Source organism: Cupressus sempervirens, chromosome 3 (genome assembly GCF_028749045.1).
Source record: "Cupressus sempervirens isolate cs-2001-9-10 chromosome 3, ASM2874904v1, whole genome shotgun sequence".
Taxonomy (NCBI): domain Eukaryota; kingdom Viridiplantae; phylum Streptophyta; class Pinopsida; order Cupressales; family Cupressaceae; genus Cupressus; species Cupressus sempervirens.
Window position 1 is genome coordinate 1,065,568,983 of NC_143120.1, and position 16,919 is coordinate 1,065,585,901.

General features: G+C 34.3%; 1 pseudogene; it reads right to left on the reverse strand.

Annotated features, from left to right (window-relative positions):
• LOC149570415 (autophagy-related protein 16-like) overlaps positions 1-16,919 on the reverse strand; it is a 194,776-nt pseudogene that overhangs the window by 83,756 nt on the left and 94,101 nt on the right.

The following is a 16,919-nucleotide window of genomic DNA, read 5'->3' on the forward strand; positions in this document are numbered from 1 at the left end:
TAAAATTAGTTATAACCAAGTGTAGTTCATGCTCAGCAAAAACAAGTTAGAACAAGTAGATATGAGTGCCAAAAGCTATATAACATGAGTTATACAGTTTATTGTATTTGAGTTTGGAATGACACAAGCTCATATATAAAATATTTTTCTAAGTTGGAAGAGTGTTTATATGGTTGAGGAGTCAATGCTAGAGGTAATTATGCCTATAATTTTAAATCATTAATCCCTATGTAGCGTGATTAGCCACTTAGAAAAATGAAAAGATCAAGTGGAAAAAGAAATGAATTATGATGGTTGATCAAGATCTAGAAGCTTCATTAGATAACTATTTAAGGAGGGTTTCAAATTTGTGTGGTGAAGTTGAAAGAGAAAGGATTGCATAGTTAAAGGTAAATTAGAGGTAAAAGGACTAACATGATCAAGTAGTATAGAGAGGAGATAAAGTATATCTATCACATGGAGGTGAATCTCTTAGCAGAGTAGTTCTAATAGAACTTTTATAAATCTCTTAATAGAGTACTCACTTTATTGTGATGTAAAGTCCTTTAATCAAGTTAGAGTTAACAATCTTGTAAGCTCTTAATAGTGAATACCCCTCATAGGGTATATCATCAGAGTGATCAAACTTTGTAGCCCTAACAAGAATGCTTTATTGTTTTAGTAGTAAAGATTTTTTGGGTGTTATCCCCACCATAGTTTTACCTTCCCCTTGGATGATTTCTGTATTACCATATTTGGTGTCATGTGTTGATCATTTCTTAAATGTTTTATTCATGTTATTAGATGTTAGATTTGATATTACATGTTGCTATTTGATTATGTATGGTTAAGGTTAAGGAAAATATGTGTGTGATGAATTAAGTATGAATGTGATTCATGGTTGAATTAGTACAAGTATTATAGATTCTAACTCACCCCCACTCTCAACATCTTACTTTCCCTATTAGATTTCCAATAATTGGTATTCTAGTTACGTTATCTAAGGAAGAAGTCTACCCAATTGAGAGTCAAAGATCTTGGAGATGGAAGCCTACAAGTTGGGAAAGGTCATTGAGAATCAAAAGATTGATTTGTAACTTGCATTTGAGCAAGTCAAAGGTATAAAAGAGGAATTGAAGAAATCCCTAAAGAGAAGGAAAGAGATGGAAATTCAACAAAATGACACACAATACAAAGAAGAAAGAATTGAGGACCTACATGATGAAGGTAGATCCAATGAAACTAATCCAACAATAGAAGATCTATTAGAGAAGAACAACATTCTAAATGAAGAGATAAGAGCACTGAAAAGAGAAGATGAAATACGATTAGTGAGGCTATGTAAAGTGATTGAACAAAAGAAAAAGAACATAAAATATAAATGGCTAGAAATCTTGAAGAGAGGATCAATGAGGTACAAATGCTAACTCATAATCAATTTGACATGGTCAATCAGTTATTAAGTGCCAATCATGAGATTAGTAAGAAGGTGGATGAGATTGCAAATATGAGATTTGAGAATAATCAATTGAAATATGAATTGAGAGCTAAAAAGGAGATTATTGAAATAATGAATAGATTAGGAGAGTCTATTAGACAACTTGATGAACAATTGAAAGCCCAAAGAAGACCTCATGACACCACTAGACTAGGGTACACCAAGTTCATATAATCTACCAAGAAAGGAAAGTCATCAAAGCATGGAGAAGAAAGGAATGCTATGAACAAGAAGCCTACATGCTATCACTATGGAAAAGCATACTACAAACATATGCAAGAGAAAAATTGGTAACTCAAATCCTAAGCCTAAATTCAATGGTAATTGTTTTAATTATAATAAGCATGGACATTAATTACATGAATGTTGATCAAGGACTCATAAGATGTTACAAATACAATAGGGAAGTAAACTCCAAGAGGGGGGAGGGTGTGAATCAACACTTAAAACTTTATACCTCAAAATCATTCACCACACATCCATCTCACAATCTATGCATATAAATTGAAATACCAAATTAAGCATATATATCCATAACATGAAAGTAAAACATTCAACAAATGTATGACACAAGATATTTGGTTACCTAAAACCCTCCAAGGAGAAGGTAAAACTAGGGCGGGGATCTCACCCACAAATCTTCACTATTGCAGTAATGAAGTATATCCAATGAAGGTTACAATGTTTTGATCATGAAACATGGTCTACCCTGTGAAAGGTATACCTAGTTAAAGGCTTACAAGATTTTTAGATCTTACCCTATTAAAGGATTTCAACACCCTATTAGAAGTGTGCTTGGTAAAAGGACTTTAATTTACAATGAAGTAAGCAATCTATTAAAGGATTTACAACAACTTGTTAGAACTACTCTGTTAAGAGATTTGATTGATTCACCTATTAAAATGTCTCAGCAATGATCCTTTAATTAGCACTATATTGCTTGATGTTAGATCACCTCTATGCTAATGTATACTTGATCCTTTTTGATTAGATCTATCTCTGCTATCTTTTAATTCCTTTCCTCTATTCTCCTCTAACTGATTTTACAATATAACTCAAATCATAACACCTTAGTCATCATGAATTCTCTATTTGTGCATGCTAACCCTCTTCAATTCTCCTTAACCATTCGTTAAAAGTTTAGGGTTTGTCCTCCTTAAGAAGACCTAGGTGACTTAGGGTTAGGTAATCAATGATTGTGATTCACCCATATTGCCACTTAATCCTTCTCTTTTTCTGGTTGATGCATGTAATACATAGGAATTCATAATTAAGATTTTTCCTTATCAAAGATCGTAAAAAAATCCTTAAGTTGGCCAAAAATGGTTTACATAGAAGTTTGTGCCATTACAAACAACTATGTCAAAAATGTGTAACTCAACACTTGAAGTCCTTGATGCTCAGCATCAACTACAACTTTAATGCTGTAACTCGACCTCTGAATGACTTGGCATCCACTGATCACTCGACATCTGAATAGTTCAACACATATTATCTACTTGGCACTTGAGCAACTTGACACTTACTAGTTATTCAGCTCATACTAAATATCTGTTTCTTGACATATACTATCTAACAACTTATGCTTGAGTTGTATTACTTGTTCAGCATGAACTAAGTACATGACTTAAGTATATTGTCACTCATATGTCAAAACCAATATGAGATCAACAATCTCCCCCTTTGAAATGAGTGGTAAAATACGTGGTCATGCATGAATAACCTTTAGCCTTTCAAGCATAACTCATATAATATCCATTTACATACAAAACTTCAAACCTTCAAAATTTTGCCAAAAACTTATGACTTATTAGTCATAACTTAAAATTCAATAACTCCCCTTTAGTTGATTGTGCTATTGTGTATTTTAACCAAAATCATTCCTCCTATTGAGTAAATTTGCATAAGTTTATCGAGGTACTCTATTTCTTTTCATTGACTGCTCCCCCAAAAATATTATCTCCCCCATTCTTCTTATTTCTCTCATACTTCTTATTTCTCCTCCATTTTGACACTTATGTCAATGGGTTATACACTTAGAGTGTATTTATCCAAAATTATTTTTTGGACCTCGAGCATTATTTTTAAAGTAGCATCCCAATTGTTACAAGCTATCTCTAATGATTTGGTTTGGATGACTAGCTCAGCATCAAGATGGACTAAGCCTTCATGAGTAAAAAGATGTGAAACTTTCTTCATGAGTTTTTTAGAAAAGGCTAGTTCCTTATGCAATATCTTCATATGTAGAGTTAGAATAGACTAGATGATGATCAATTTAGCCTTAATATTTTCTTCATTTCTATGTAAGACTAGTAACTGACTTTAGGAGTTTAGGAGATTCTTGAAATGTTTCTCACTTTGGGCTAGAGATTTTGGTAGAGTTATACCAAATGACTGTATATGACTCTCCAAACTCAGTATGTGGCTCCTTATTTCTTGTGTGAAAGGTGTTGGATTGCACAATTTGGTGTACAAAGAGAAAATGTTCTCTAGTATCTTCTTTACACTATCAAATTTTGTTTGCTAGCTCAACCTGTGATAGTGAAATAACACTTGATATCTTTTAATTAACCTTATTTTGAAAGTTTCTTTCAGACCATTCAAGTAATTTTACATTTGAATCTAGATTTGTGTCATTTACCTTCTCCACTAAGTTGGTTAGCTGCTTTATGATAGGATTTGTTGCTTCTGGTGCTGACAGGCTAAATGCATCAAGAAAAATGTCCTTGATATCTATCAAAGCTTGCTTATGCTTATGTTTTTTTCTGAGCAGTTCTTGGTTCTTCTTCTTTACAAGAGCATCCTGGAGTATGCTCATCTATTCAATAATGATGGTTACAAAATCAAACTTGGGCAACTCAATCACTTCATCCAAGTTCACATCAACAAATGATGTAACTTCCTCTACCTTATATGTGCTTGGATGAGCCTTGATGATTGTAGGGGTATGGATTCTATACTTGGCATATGAAGAGCTTGATTTGGAGGAGTAGTAGATTCTAGAAAGTTCACTAGTGTTTGTATTGTAGGTTTCTCCTCAGGTTTTGTAGTCAAATCTATCTCTTTAATCTTATCCTTCTCTTTCTCTACATTCTCAGTCACATCTTAATCTTGTGCTATACGTGTAGGAGTATCTACCTAACCTATTGGAACTTGTGTTCCTTCATTCTTTCCTATTTCATATTTATGTTCTCCAACTATCTTATCTTTGTCATTTTCATTTTCCTTTACATTGATTGAAACTGGAGTACTGTGTACCAATGTATTGATAGTAGAAGTTGTTGTCTCCTTTCTTTGATATACCACAATGGGTAATGTAGGTTGTACTAATGTGAATTGAAGAGGGGCTATAGATGTCAATTGTTCCTATACTTCCTCCCCTATAGATGCCTTGTCTGCCTTCTCAATTTCATCAACACTCACCAGTACAAGATTTTCACAAATTTTAGCCTGGATAGTGGATTCTACTAGTATTTTTTCAAGTCTTCTTCTATAAGGGGGTTGATGTTCTGACTAAGAGTATCAGAAACATCCTCAATATTTATAGTGTTAATATTTATATTCAACTCTTGCTGAGGACTAACACTCAACATTACTGTATTTGCATGTATCTTAATTAGTGCCTTCCTCTTGTGCAACTGTCTCAATGTCAACTATAGTAGCCTTAGTTACTTATTGGTGTTCATATTTGTCCTCACCTACCTCATAGGTGTGTGTTCAATTTCCTTGGGTGTTGTCAAATCATATAGTGATTTCCAAATCTAAGTGGTCTTTTGTACAACACCCTCAATATCATTCTACAATATGCTGAATGCCCTATATTTTGGTGCAAATTTCTCAGCATGCTTCTTTATTTTTTTAGACATTTTCCCCTTATCCAATTATGGCATCACTTGGGCAAGTGCAGTCTCTCTGATTTTTCTTTTTGTTGTGAGACTATATTTCCATTTCTACTCAACTCTATCAAATAATTCCTTTGGTAGAGAGTTGATAATCTCAATTGGAGTTTGTTTGAATGTTGTCATCATGGCATATATTGACTCCTCTACTTGGTTCATCTCAACTTTCCCAAGTTTGTCAAACTCAACATGTGTAAGACCAGATAAATCAATATTATTCCTTATATTCTCACATATATTGTCTAAATATGAAGAAGGACGGTGGCTTATCACTTTGAATTGGCTATTATCATCAGATTTGGTCCTCTCTTCATTAGATTCAGCTGGGGCTATATACTTTCTCTTTGGTCTCTTCTCAGGCTCCTCTTCTTTGCTAGCTAATCTAGCCCTCTTCTCTTTTGGCTTATCTGCTTCTTGAGCCATTTTGGTAGTAGCCCTTGTGCTTGCTCTAGTAGAGGGAACTATAGGCTTAGGTTTTGCAACATTCCTTGGTTTTCTAATTGCTGGGGTCGTAGGTTTCCTCTTCTTTTTCCCAAGTGCTTCACTGGATTCTTCTCCCTTGACACCTTATTCAATTTCTACTTCTTCTAATTGATCTTCTCCTTGACCTTAAGTTAACGCCAATGGTGCTTAAGCATGAATATCTTCTTCTTCTTCTTCTTCATCTACTCCTTCACCAAATTTCTTTTTAAGATTCTTGAAAATCTTGTTTTTCTTTCTTATGACTATGGCAGTCTTCAAATCCATTGTTATCTTAGATTTAGCCATATAATAATTCCCAAAGGCAGAAGCCTTAGCATCTATATCTTCTGCAAGTAATGCTGTTATTGCTATAGAGGCTTTATCAACATTGGTCTCATAACCTAGTGGTCTTAACCACCTTACCCTTGGAATAGTAGCTTGAACATATGTAAAATAGTGTCAACTAGAAAGAAAACATCATTGAAATGTTTCTCAACTAGTGAAACTGGTATCCTTAGTCTTTTCTTCATTGATTGCTTTAAATCTTCAAAGTAGCTGGTCATAACTGACTCAAAATTGTTTCCAAGTTGCTCAATAAATTCACCTATCTATACTACAATAGATCTATTTATTTTCCATGCAACTTTACCAAAGGTGGGGAATGTATTTTGTACATAAAAGAATATACATACAAGAATTGAACCAAATTTACATTGTGCACTTTTGGTCTTCCTTATTGCTCCCAAAATTTTTGACAACTATTGCATCTGCAAGTTTGCAAGGTCATATGTATGATCCTTCTTAACTATCTTATAGCACATGTCAACAAAAATACATTGTAAACTATTGAGCTTGCTGGATTGATAGAATTTATGTGCTATAATCCTCACTGCAAAAGAAATTAGGGATATGAGATAGTATCAATTGTCATGCCTTGTTTGTTCCACACTGCCCCTATATTCTTCTTAATTACCTCTTTAGATTCACTCCTCATGGTTTTAAGTCAGTCAAGTGTTGGCTACCTTGTTACTCTATGTATAATTTTTTTTGTAACCATTACTGGTCCATTATCCAACCATATAGAATTATCATGAATTCTACTCAAAACTATCTTTATCCATTTATTTTTGAAGATATTAGGGAAATATAGGGCACGTGTTAATCCTTTTCTCTCTACAATTTTTAATTCTTCTTTCAACACTCCATTTTCACATAATTTTCCATTGGTTTCTCTAATCTCCATGTCACCTATGCTACCCACCTTGCATGTGTAGCAACATCTCACATCTTGAATCATTAAAACTTGAGGTGGTATCATTAATAATGTTGGATCTTTCTTGTAAAAAATATCAAGAATGGCCCTAAAGTTTGGTTGTTTGATCTCATTTCTTATCAATTGCACATTCAAAACTTCTTTACCCTCTTTAACCTTAGGAGCTAAATAAATAGACGTTATTCTGTAGACTAGGGTTTGCAAAAATTCAAACTGCATAGCTCGGTACATGATAAATACCTTTTTAAATTTGTTGTAATGGTGTTGAGCGACTATTGAATCCTTCTTGCAAATTCTTGGAATGATTTCTTCAATTTTCCTTTCATTCATTATGCTCTTCTTCAAATTTGAATGATGTCAAATGAGTAGAAATTGATCATATAGACCTTAAAACCTCACATTTAATGCTTAGTGCTTACACAACTATAAGCTCAACTTCAATAGATATTTTGACTCATTCAGCTTCCATGAAGTTTCCTTTTCACTCAACAACTACTACAAGCTCAATCAACACTATCACTTTGTGATAGCTTGACATCAACTAACATTTCACTCAACAACCATAGTGAAACTTTCCATGCTCGACAATAACATGAAAGCTAACAAAACTTAAAGATTTCTTCCATATTCTTAACAACATTTTGCATCTTTCTTCATGCAAATATAATATTTTTTATAATTAAATCCTCAGAACTGATGTATAATAATTTTTTAAAATATCATTCCCACACATACCTCTTGATTTCTTATTGGAGGTGGTGTGATCACCTAACCCATTGGGTGAAGTGATCCCATATGAACTTGATGTGCTGTAATCTTCCTTTCTCTTCCATGTAATGTTCATCTCATCTCTAACATTCTCAGCATCTAGCTTTCCTTTTCCTTTGTTGAATTCATTACTTGGCGCCTTTGACCTTGTTGGACAATTCTTGCTCGTGTGACTAGTCTTCAAACAACTAAAACATGTGGTTTGACTCAACCATTTTTTGTAGTCACTTCTAAAATGTGTTCTTATGCAATTTTCAACAACATGTCCATACTCTTGATAATAGGGATAACTATTCCTAGTATTATAATCCCAATTATAAGAGTTTCCATTGTGCTTTACCTTTGTCTGCTTGTTTGATGACCATTTAGGCTTGGATCTGCACTCATATGCTCTATGTCTATACTTTTGACAGTTATAAAAGCATCCTTCAAATCTTTGTGTGCTTATGGTCTTGGTTCTACATTCATGTGTCTGATGACTTTGTTTGTTGCATTTGTGACAATGATCCATGAACTTTTGCTTAGGATTCTAAGTTGCAGTCTTGCTCCTGCAAACATTAGTAGTATGACCTATCTTACCACAATTATGATAAGTAGGTTTGGAGTTCTTACCTTTGTTACTTCTTCACCACTTTTGGATGATTCTCCTTCTTTAGTACTAGTGTAACCCAATCTAGAAGTGTCACTATTGGATCTAGGGGATCTCATCAATTGCTCAAAGTACTTGATGGCTTCATTAGGTTTATTGAAAGTTTTAGAAAACTATTTTTTTCTTTTTAGATCATTTCTCAGTTGTTCATTCTACAAATTTAGTTTTGTGATCTCTGTTGGGACTCAAAATTGAAGCCTTGATTTTGAGTACCATTCTAAAAATTAAGCCCTATAAGCACTCTTAATGCATATGTACCCAATCGTCCTTTTAAGGCCTAAGAGGTGTTTAATGTTTCTAAAACCTTTCATTTAGTACATATATGCATCCCATGAAGATAAAGTATCATTTTGAGTCATTCCATGAAGTTTCATTTTAAGCAATGTTCAAATTTGCATTTTTGCCTAAGTGTCATTGCATTTTGTTTGACATCTCTTGCTCTCTCATCCTGATGATGGATCACGTAGTGTGATTCGAAACGTTGATGGTAAAAATTGTCACACAATCTAATCCATAAACTGATTCACAAAACTATGATGGATTGTGGAAACTTGATCACATTAACAATAGGAGACCTATTTTGCATTTGAATATTTTGAACCCAATAATGTTTCATGACTCACCCCTTTGGGAGTGTTTAGTATCCATATTAGAGAACCTATGTTTCAGATTTCTAGTCATTTTAATAAATTTTGATTAGGTTTTGAATCTCTCAAAGTCAGTCATTTATTGTTGTCATGTTGATGCAAATTGTTCAGAATTCTAGGACATCCTGTTTGACATGTTATAACTTTGATCCAGTTGACCAAATGAGATAATTCCTTTTGCATCACATTTTAGAGGTCTAAGACTTATTATGTTTCTAATTTGAGCTTATAATGAATCCATTTGATCAGTTTTCAAGTGTGATTCCAAATGCAATTTGTAAAGTTTTACTGGTGTCATAAAGTGCAAATTGGCTGGTACCCCTGTTCATGATGTCATAACTCTAAATCTATGATAGATGAGATCAAATGGATTGCACCGTTACATTCTACTCTAAAAATTGTTTAAGCATTCCAAGCAAAAAGTCTTGATGAATCCATCTACACACTTTCCCAGGTCCATTCTATTTCCAAAAATCACTTTTCTGCCAGTGTTTCCAGTCCTATAAATCTGAGTAGCCCACTTTGACTATTTGCCAGATATGCTCAATTTTTCATCATGAGCCCAAATCCAAAATTTTATATTTTCCTCATGATAGTGAATTGATTCCCCAATTTTTGTGCCCCCAAGTGTTAGTTTGACCTATTTGCAAAGCCAAATCCAAACACATTTTATGGTTTTCTAGACTTGTTTTCTTTCAGGAAGTTTTAAATAGGCAACTTTAATGGTCAATATATTTTGACTAATAATTCATCATAAGATGAGATTTGATAGGGTAGGAGAAAGTAGAACAAATAACTAGTATGTCAACTTGCAGAGCTCAGTTAGGTGCTTTGGTCAGCTTTTAAAGCCAATTAAATAACCCCTTGACACAAAAGTTACAATTTGTAGATAAATGGTAAAATGAGTTTAATTTATTTTTAGTGATGCAATGAGGGTCAAATTTGATTATAATCAATGTCAGATCTTCATTGGATCACCTTGAGACATTAGTTGTTTAAAAATGATTTTTTTTTAGCTAGAGCCACTCTGGGGCCTGACTGATCCCATCAGACTGATGAAAATATGTGCAAATCAAAGTTTTTGAAGGGGAAGTTCCATAGACCTTGGAGATGTCAAGACTCCATGAGTTTCAAGGGAGGAATGAGAAAGATTCTACTAGTAATGGGACTCATGAAATTGTTAAGATGGGATGACTGGCGTAAGATAGAGAAGTTAGAAGCTAATGACTAGACAAAAGACCAACTTGTATGTGCGTTGCCTTTTTATATTGCAATGAAACCAAATTAGAGGAAGAAATGGTAGAGACTATTAAATTTGTTAAATTTGGAAAGCCATTATTTTTTCATATGGATGGGATGAGGTTCAGCTTTGACTGGGGCTTGCTGGGCTTTCCATGCTCACGTTCTCACTTCATCAAGAATAGTGAGTTACATTGAAACATCAGTGACTAAATACATCCATAGGTATTTTATTGGTTGCCTTAACACCACATAGTTTTCAAACTAAGGACTAAAAATATCTGAATTATAGTGCTCCTTCATTACTAGCAGGGAAATTAGAATCCAAGTGAAATGACCCTAGTCTTGAAGTCACGTCGTGGGATGTTGTTGCTTATTGCTAGTCCTTGAAAACTAAGAGACAAAGCTGAATACTATGCCACTGAGAGCACAAAGCACCTTTAGCATTAAAGAAGGAAGGGTGTCATGACAAAACTCCATGATAGAGGAAGTCATTTTGAATCTTTAAAAAAAAGGAATGTGAAAGCTGCAAGTAGCCCACATTAGAGAGGGCAAATCTTTCTCTCTATAAAATTATTGGGAGAGTGGGAAATAGTTCACCCACTTGTTTGTTGGTGTAACTAGGATTTGGTAGTTGGCATTGAAAAATATGTTCGAGCCTTAATAGCAAAGGAGTTGAAGCCAAATTTTGTATCTTTTGGGTTGGCATTTGAAAATCCCATGAGATGTCATGTAGGAAATCTTTTGAGAGGTGTTAAATTTGCTGGTGTTCATGACCTTGAAGTAACAGAGATGGCATGGTCAGAATATGTCCAGAGATTAAGAACCTATTTTGGTTACCAGATTTGCACCATTTGAAGGATTTCCTATTGAATTAGTTTCATGTTTATCTCCATTTGAGAATAATCTACATATGATCCTTACATCTTGGGGGCCAAAAAATCAAGAATTGAAGCTTTGGGTTACATTTGATCCTTCTTGTTTAGTTCTAGAAGAAGTCAATAAAAAATGGAAATGCATATAAATAGTGGAGTTGAAAAAATTAAGCAGATGGAGAAGCTACCAACTATGGTGACCGAGAAAAAGCTTGCAATTTGAAGGAGAGCTAGCCAAAATGAAGTGATAGAGGCAGAGTGGGATCTTTCTTGAGGAAAATGTAGTTGAGAGTCATGAAGACTTGATTGCATAGTAGGAAGTTTGTGTGGGATGAGTTTTTCCTTCTTTATCCCATATGCCTTGTGGAAGGAAATTTTTTGATTTTTAAATACCAAAGCGCCATTCTATGTAGTGTGTTTAAGACACAAGATTTTGACAAGTGACCTAGGTGTGTGATGGGCCCACCTAGCCAGCATGGCAACTTAGGTAAAATTTTGACCAAATACATATAGACCAAAATAATGACATGGATTCAAATTAATCATAAACTAACAAGTAGCAGTGATGTGGTGCTAGAGGATGAGTTGTGGAATGACATGTGTTAGGGGCAACCCAGTTGGCATGGAAACCTATGTGTTGATGTGGCACAATGGGGACATGTGTTGCAAGGACACATTCTCACATGCAACATGGTAGCTATTGACTATGCATGTGGGGAAGCGCTTAGCTGACACATGGCAATGGGCCCTAGGTCAATAGTGACATAGTAGGTATAGTAATCTAACCAATAGAAAGATGCCACATGGTAATGATGTGGCAAGTGCTAGAGAGAGAGTGATGTGGTGATGACAGAGCAGTCTAGAGGACCAATGAGATATCAACGTGTGGAAGTGCTTAGAGACCAATCAAAGGGTGCCACATGGCTCCCAATGTCAGATGATTGTGCAGAAGACAAGCTAATCAAAACATGGCACATGTCACAAAAAGTCAAATAGGTTTGACACAGAGGGAAAATGGTGAAAAATTCCAAAAATGTAGAGATTTAATATTTTATTATTTTCCAAAAAATCATGTGCAAAGTTTTTAAAAATTAAAATGGATATAAGCTAAAGTTTTAACTTTAGGATATTTTAAATTTTTGAGAAATGAAATGTAGTTTTAGAGCCATGACATGAGTCAGATTTTTGAACTGAAATTTTGGGAGTTTCTGGTTAGCGGATACAACAATATTATATATTACCAATATTACCAAAATTTGGAGAGAACGAACTTTCCATTTTTTGAGTTTATTTTTGTACAAGAAGCCACTGGTTCAAGTTATGCAAGGATTTGTCTCAGGTGTCCATTTTTTAGTTTCATTTAGTTGTGACAGTTCAGATTTGATTTCCAATGAAATGGTGAACTGTTTGAGAATAAGATGCAGTATGAATGTAGTTAGGGGAAAATTTTGATACCTCAAAGACAGTTGAATCAAGGTATTATTATTATTTTAGATACATGTTAGATATTTTGGCAACATAAGGGTTTTCCTCATTCATAAGAGATATTTCCAAGTTTGTTATAGAATAATGATGAAAATCATATCAAATTTCATGGGTAGAAAGATGAGAGATGTTTTACAATAGTAGGGAATGAGGATTCAAGTGGAAACATGTCAATTCCATATTAGATCTTGGATTTTATTCCTTTCGTATATCTTTCTCTTTCTCATGCATTGTAAGGGTTGGCAATTTTCACTGTGAGACCGGGGTTCCAATCTTGAGTTTTCTTAGATTTGTGAGGCCAAGGGTTCTAGTTTTGATATGTTTCATGACCATGATACCTTTTTTCAACATATTTCTCTTGTATGAATAGAAATAGTTAAGCTAATATAGCTAGTTTTGGTCTGTTTAGTGGTTTTATGAATTGTTTTACATGCATATGAATGTATAGTTTAAAAGAAATCAATACAATGAACAAGAATCTCCTTAGTTTCATTCTGATTCTTGTCTCCTATCTTTATAATTTGCAATGTTATGTGATTTAGGGACAAAGAACTGAGACCCATTTGTATTCCCTCAAGGTTTTATGTCTGATATGTTTTGCTATTGGAACAAAGGGCCAAGTAAATGCTTGATCTATTTGATAGGGTTGCTGGTTATTTGAGAAGGATACTTCATGAGAATGAGGTCTTTATGAACACCAATGTTTGATTCACAAAGTGATAAGATATATATGATATCTTGATGTATGGAATATGTCACTAGTATCATAGATGTATGTGTGTGATTTGTGGAATTTCCCAATAGATAAGGCATTGATCAACTATAGGATCAACTTGTTCTTACTATTGCATATTTGGAGATTTGTTGAAATCAACATCATTAATCAAATATCTTTCCCTTTAATGTTGTAGAACTGAAATGTGATGCCCTCACTTAGCTTAGAAATTTATCAGGTCATGTCATTAGCTATTTCATGTTCACGATCATTGCATAAGTGTTAGACTTAAGGGTTTTATTTGCTTTGTTAGATTCAAGTATATGTTTTAGCATTGGTACCATATAAGTGAATCTGAGGTCCACCCACCTAGGTTTTGCAGAGCCTAAAGTAGAAGAAGGGTCTAGCCTTATAGTTGGCCCAGTGTCTGAAAGGGTATATTGAAATGGGAAGTAACTACCCCTAGATGTATCTTGTTCTTATTGGGGTAATTTGAAACTATGATGTTTCAAAACACCAAAAACCTCAATATTCTTTGCATTTAGTTCATGATTTGTAATCATCATTTGACTCAAAGTTTCCAATTGCATGTTAGCAATCCTACTTACCTTTGATGTTTTCTCTTCCAGTCCATTGGTCAAAATCCTTTTGTCATCTTCAACCATGACTTTGTCTTCTTCAACTTTCTTTTTCTTCTCAATCACTTCACATAGCAATGCTGATTGGACTTCTTGTTCTCTCTTAAGACTCCTAACCTCTTTAGTTAGAGTTCCATTCTTTTCCATTAGATCTGCAATTATTGCATCAAATTCATTTGTCATAACTCAAATTCATCTATAACTCAAATCATAACACCTTAGTCACCATGAATGCTCTATTTGTGCATGCTAACTCTCTTCAATTCTCCTTAACCATTCATTAAAAGTTTAGTGTTTTTCCTCCTTAAGAAAACCTAGGTGACTTAGGGTTAGGTATGAATCAATGATGATTCACCCATATTGCTGCTTAATCCTAACCTTTTTCTGATTGGATGCGTGTAATGTATATAGATTCATAATTAAGATTCATCCTTATCATCGAAGATCATAAAACAATCCTTAAGTCAACCCAAAAATGGTTTACATAGAAGTTTGTGTCATTACAAATAACTATGTCAAAAATGTGTAACTTGACACTTGAAGTCCCTAATGCTTGACATTAACTGCAACTTCAATGTTGTAACTTGGCTTGTCAATGACTCAACATCCACTGATCACTTGACGTCTGAATAGCTCGGCATACACTATCTACTGGGCACTTGAGTGACTCAACACTTTCTAGTGATTTGACTCATACTAAATATTTGTCGCTTGACATATACTATCCAACAACTTATGCTCGACGTGTATTACTTGTTTAGCAGGAACTAAAAATGACTTTTGTATATTGTCACTCCTATGTCAAAACCAGTTTGAGAATAACATAAGATACAAGATACATCTAGATTTGAAGGCTATTGTTACACATGTTACAAGTATGGTCATAAGGAACAAAATTGTAGATCTAAAGAAAGAAAAGTTGGACACCTAAAGGTCAAGGAAATCCAACTAAGCAAGGCAATACTATAAATTGGGATTATAATACTTGGGTTAATTGTCAATTATGTGGAAAGTATGGACACATTGCAAACAAATGTGGAAAGTATGGACACATTAGAGGAAGATCAAGAAACTAGAGGAATTTTGGACTAACATGTTTTAATTTTCAGAAGGTTTGTCACCTAAGTAGGGACTACATGAACTGAGCACCAATATCAAATAATAAAGAGAACAATGGAAATACATAGGTTAATGTTGAAGAAGTGAGAACCTAGATAAATCAAACTTGGAAAAAGAAAACTGGAGGAGAAATTAGTGTAAATGGTGAAGTTGTGATTGCTCAATCCAATAGATTAGGTGATTCCCCCACCTCAAACTAAATAAAGAGGCATGTAAGGAATTGTACTTTAAATTTTCTGACTATTACATCAGTTCCTAATATTGTAAGTGCAAAAGTCCAAATCTACATACTAATAGATGCATAAGAACAAATTTGAAGCTTGAACCGAGTAATGTATGGAGAGTGAGCTGATGAGCTAGAGAGGGTCGAGTACTAATATTGAAGGATGAAAATATTAAGTGACTGAGTGTAATAACTAGTGTTGACCAAGTCATGGTATTATCTAAATTGAAGGAAGTGAAAAGTATGTTTGTCGAGTTTCATAGTGAAGGTCGAGACAAGTATCATACATCCACTATATATATGAAGCATTTATGAGGCCCTAAAAATTGAATTTTTTTCCCCTTCTAATGAATTTTTTTGATCATTTTAAGCACCACACATTCAAGATTTCAAAGCATAGTAGAGTTTGAGTTATTTGAAAGAAAAGCTAAGTGATTTGTGTGAAGATTCTACAACTCACCACCAAAAAATTAGGAGTCACTCAAAGGTTGTGTTATCACTCAGAAAAGTAGAGTTCAAGTTTGAAACCCAAAATGAAGAAATGTCATCAAGCTCTACAATTGAGAAGGGTGAGTCATCAAAGATTAGTGATGTCTTGTTAATTCAAAATGAAGCTATAAAACCATCAAAGTTAAGAGCTTTCCTACGATTGCATTGAAGGGTGATGCATTTGGTACCCTATCATCCATCCCACCTTGGGTTATAATGATTCATGACATTAGGTCATGTTACACATGCAAGATTTGTGAGATAGGTGATTTCAAGTTGAGGAATGCATATGATAGGCTATGCATTGATAGAAATGTTGTAATGTGGAGCCTAATTAGACTTGGAGGTTTATTCAGTGTAGTTTTCTCCTCATATTATTTCTACGGGGGTTTGGGGGCAACACCCCCAATACAGGGTCAAGGGGCAGCACCCCTGCGAGGTCCTGGGGCAATGCCCAAGGTGCGCTCCCTATCGCAGTACAAGGTGGGGTTGAGGGGCAAATCCCCCATGGGGGTTTTTAGGGATAGCACCCCTGAACCCAAAAATGACCTTATATTGTAAAAGGTGTTGGCTATTATTTTTCTATTATTCTAGCCCTAATTTTGTAAGTGGCAAAAATCTTGTATAAAAAGGCTTATGGTTAGGGATTGTCATAATGTGTGATGCAAAAATTGGTTCTTTTGGTGGTATTGAGCTATAAGGTATTACCGATTATAATTAGGTTGTAATCACTCGATAATAATAATATTGGACTTGCTATTAGTTGATGTAGCCCAGGGATTGGGTGAACCACGTTAAATCTTGGTGTCTTGTGTTCTCTTTTATGCGATCTACTATTTTCTGGTATTGGTTATATTTGCATGTAACTGTTATTTTTGTCTAAGGTTAATCCTAACAAGAAAAATGAAGGAGCACAAACATACTACTGAGGTTAGACTAACTTGTGCCCTAGATTTCCTAA